Source organism: Coenobita brevimanus, chromosome 91 (genome assembly GCF_032717465.1).
Source record: "Coenobita brevimanus isolate Jiangsu-jjx chromosome 91, ASM3271746v2, whole genome shotgun sequence".
In the NCBI taxonomy this organism is placed as follows: Eukaryota; Metazoa; Arthropoda; class Malacostraca; order Decapoda; family Coenobitidae; genus Coenobita; species Coenobita brevimanus.
The window spans coordinates 17,029,457-17,034,128 of NC_137044.1; the positions used below are offsets into that span (position 1 = coordinate 17,029,457).

The 4,672-nt window shown below is 42.3% G+C and overlaps 1 non-coding gene across 1 annotated transcript; it reads left to right on the top strand.

Annotated features, from left to right (window-relative positions):
• The first annotated feature begins 687 nt into the window (after positions 1-687).
• Positions 688-806, top strand: LOC145411989 (5S ribosomal RNA). The gene has a single exon (XR_013899501.1). It is a non-coding gene; the product is annotated as a 5S ribosomal RNA (ribosomal RNA).
• The last annotated feature ends 3,866 nt before the right edge of the window (positions 807-4,672 follow it).

Consider the following 4,672-nt stretch of genomic DNA (forward strand, 5'->3'; position numbering starts at 1 on the left):
TTGAAGGAATTGTTGGAGTGCTTTAATCTTCAGGTTCGGTACTAAGTTAGGTTAGGTTGGTTGGGTTAGCTTGGTTTGGAATAATAAAAAAAGGTAATTTCCGGCAGAAATGAATATAAGATTCAAATTAATCACACTATCGTTCGTTCGTTTTAAGATATCCTTCACCTGTAGTGAAGGCCAGGCCATACATTAGCCCGGTAATCACACTATAAAACATAAAAAGATGAAAATTTTAAACTTTAAAGGTGAGTTGGGTGTAATTCTGGAAATTTACCAAAAAAATTACTTATTTTAGAAAGTTCAGTAATTATAGGCCTAGATACATACACATAGCCTATGTACTGTATGGTTAAAGTAGTTTTATGTAAAATGCATAGCTAATTGATAGTATATTCGAAAACTGTCAAAATGACTCTTGAAGCTTTTACATTACAACTGAAACATAACATGTTGGCACAAAATTTAAATTAAGGTCATTTATTTCATGCTGATGAGTACCACAACATAAAACTAAAAGAATTCAACAATATGCAGTAGTTTTAATTATTTTTTATTTTATATTAACAAAAAAAAAAAAAACTCTTAGTAGCTACGTACCTGGTAAAAGATAAATATAGGAGGCTGTTGGTATAAGTACATTATTATTTGTAAGTAAATTGTTTTTGTACAAAGTGAAAAATGTTTGCCAACGGCCATACCACGTTGAGTACACCGCTTCCCGTTCGATCAGCGAAGTTAAGCAACGTTGGGTCTGGTTAGTACTTGGATGGGTGACCGCCTGGGAACACCAGATGCTGTTGGCATCCCTACGTGTCAAGTGGGGTTGGTGGAGGATTAGTGCCCCTCCCTGTAAAACAATTAACTCTAAGCCCTTGGCCACCCCGTCTGGGATACATGGCGTCTGGCAATGAATGAATGAAAAAAAAAAACGAAAAATGTTTATTTAATCGGAGCATGTATTGACAGTTTTGCTTTCTGTGGAGCAACATTCATTTCTAAATAAAATGAAAAATTATAAATAGTAGTACTAGTAATTATGCTTCAGCTATAATTGAAACATTGTTTAGCACACAGGCTCACGGTGGCATATAACAGTTTTATCCTGATGTGTTGAACAATATTCTGCACTGCACTAGTGTTAAAATCATCTACCATGACACAAATATCAGAGTCAAATGAATCACACTGAAAAACACTGAAAATATAAAAATATAAGCTTTAACCTAACCTAACCTAACCTAGCCTCCTGACCTAACCCAACCTAACTTTAAGAATGACCTAATCTGTAATTTAATCGGTTTTACTTACAGATCTAACATTCTTGATCATCACTGCTATGTCCAATTTAGTATGAGTGAAACTCTGGAATAATATCAAAACAAGGCCTGTGACATGGACCCTCCCTCTCTTTTCCCATGCACACACATGACCATGTGGGCCTTGTGCTCTGTGACATTAACATAATTAGGATATCCCATGACACCTACAGCTGCTAAGAATGGTAAATATGCCCGTATCTACTCACAAATCATCGGCTCACCTGACATGAAATGCTTGCTACAGAGGCGGGAGTAGGCCGTCGGCGCCATTTCTCCCTCTTCGCGGCAGCTATCCACTCTTGTCGCCTTTCCTCATTGGCTAGAAATCGGTAGAAGTGTACCCCACTTCCAGTTTTCTGCCTTGTCCTACAGCCGAAGGCACAACAGTGGAATACCATCGTGGACTCAGCAATTCCATCTCTCTAGACATCCGACAATTTGCCGTCCAATGTGGCACTGTAAACAAAAGTCACATGACTCGTGACATCACATGGAAAAGATTAATTGATTCATGTTTGTACGTCCTGGATTACTTATTTATATTTATATTTATTTATTTATTGGAGAAGAATTTGTTTCAAGGTTTTTGGCTTTGGTTCCTTCATTCTTTTGCACACATACACACACACACACACACACACACAGACACACACACACACACACACACACACACACACACACACACACACACACACACACACACACACACACACACACACACACACACACACGGGATGTAGGACAGGTTGCAAAACGTTTCACTGACGAAGTGGGTGGTTACTGTCCCCCTTGAGCAAGTGGATGGGTGTGTGCGTGTGTGAAGGTCACAGCCTTGCCCTTAGATCGGACTATATGAGCTCTCAGCTCCCTTCCGGAAGGGTAAAAGCTGACGATCACGACCATCAAGTGATCCTGACCGACCTTGTGAATTACACACACACACACACACACACACACACACACACACACACACACACACACACACACACACACACACACTTTTAATGAGATACACGATAAAACAGAAACAGAACTGGACAAATCAAACTTACCTGGCCCAGTGGCATGAAAGTACAGTATGTCAGGTTGGAGAGTGGAGTGTGTGCTTCAGTCGTGGTGCTGGTGTCGGTGTAACTTCATTGGCTGGGCAACAGGTACACAGATTCACTTAGCAGACCCCAAGGCAGCAGTGTGTGTGTGTGTGTGTGTGTGTGTGTGTGTGTGTGTGTGTGTGTGTGTGTGTGTGTGTGTGTGAGGGCAGTCAAGTGTGTGGGCAGGGTAAGGTTGCCGTTGGTGCCTTGTTTAATGTTTGTGCAAGGTAAAGCCACTTCAGCCCAAGGACTTCGTTTTTATTCTATTCTTGCTGCTGCCAGACGAATTGATTTAACTTAAGCGAACACCCTATTGTGAAGAGGTTAGAGCTAATAAAGGTTATATCTAACTCTTCCAGTCAGATATCACGCCTGAGCAGAAAATCACCTGGTGGTCGTATGGAAAATAAGAAGCAACTCCAAGGCACAGCAAACCCGTCCCTGGCAGTCATTTTAGTGCTGACATATAAACACAACAGGATATTTAGTCAAAGATGTCACATATCAAATTTGGAATAAATCGGGTGAAAATTGACGATTTTATGTCCATTTGAAATTATAGGCCCGACCCACCTGACATTGACCCCCCTACCACTAACTGGCGGGTGACCCCCTGGTGTAATGAGACATGTTATAGGATGCAGATTTGAAAGCTGCACCTTTAGGTTTTGGCTTCATGTCGACATGACGAATTTGAAAGGATTTATGGCGAAAAAACTTTTTTTTAACATTTTACTTTTTTTTTTTTTTGGGGGGGGGACCTACAGCCTGGGTCTTGGCCCAATTGGCCCAAATTTTAATCAGGTAATCAGAAGGTTATAACCCATCGTCCCTATAATTTTAGTCAAAATTGCACCAGTAGTTTTCGGGTAAAGTTAACAGACAGACAGACAGTCAGACAGGCAGACAGACAGACACAGACAGACAAGCAAACAAACAGACAAGCCGAGTGAAAATAATACCAGTCCCCGAACCCCTTCGGGACGGGGTTGGGTAATAAACCATATAAAACCAAGAATGAAGCAGCTCCTCCAAGAACAGGAAGCCCTAAGATCACTGTGTAACTTCAGCCCCCCTATAAGGCGATGGGGGCTGTTTATTTTTATTCTGAACACGACAAAGTTAATCCGCTTGGTAGGAAATGTCACCTTACAGTATACTGAATAAAAATAGCTTGGTGGCAAAGATCAAATGAACAAGCAATTTCGTCGACAGCATGGCTTATGTTACGCCTAAAAACCATCAAAGGCAGGGTACAGACGTGGGAGAGGTGAGCCAAGGAATGGGTGGGATGGGCTGAAAGTGTGGTGGGCGATGGGACTGGTGAAGAAAAGTACACCCTGTCAAAATGAGTGTTGTAGGATCAGCAGTTTGAGTGTAGTGAAGGATTATATAAATTATCCCCCAAGAATGAAAGTACTGGGGGACTGGGGTAATGAAATAGCCGTGGGGGATATAGAAATGGATGGGATGAGGTGGAATGGCGGTGGGATGGGGGTGGGTACGGGCCATGAGACTATATGACTATACCTTCAGAAAATATATACTGTAGGAAGAGATTTACGTATTGTACTGTGTTATTAATCCCTTCAATAAAAAAGCTGATTTCCCTCAGCAGGATATACTTGTGTCACGGCTGCAATAATATAAAGCTGTTGCACAGAGAAGAGGACGAGCAGCTTAGAAGATAATTTCCCCGAGTTCAGGAATTCGAGATGTGTTGAGGTGGAAATTAGTGTGGGATGAGATGTGGTGTGTACGTTGTCGTGTGATGTGGTGTAATGGTTATGTTACCACTGCACCACACCACACTGTCCCTCCCTCCTGCTTCCCTCCCACATGCATCCTTCACACAGCCACTACCATTCTCGACCACCCTCACACATCCCACTACCACACCCACACACCATACCACACCCTTCCCGTCCTCCCTAGCCCCTCACACAACCACCATCGCCACCATCCTCTCCCATCCCATTCACTCCCACACAATGCATTTCACGCACCGTACTTGTCTCTCCATCTCTCTCTGTGTACCTTTGTGGTGCCAGTGTATTTCACGCATCGTACCGTGTCTCGATCAGTGTATCCACCACTGTAACACTGTAGCTGCATCATGTTATGAAACGGTCTGTGTCGTCTCCCTGTTGTAAACCTACTGTATATGCTACCAGTCGTCCATTACAGTTGATACTGTAATACCGCCACATATGCTTGGAGTAATTATCGTAGATCTTCCTGTGATAACCATACTGGTGC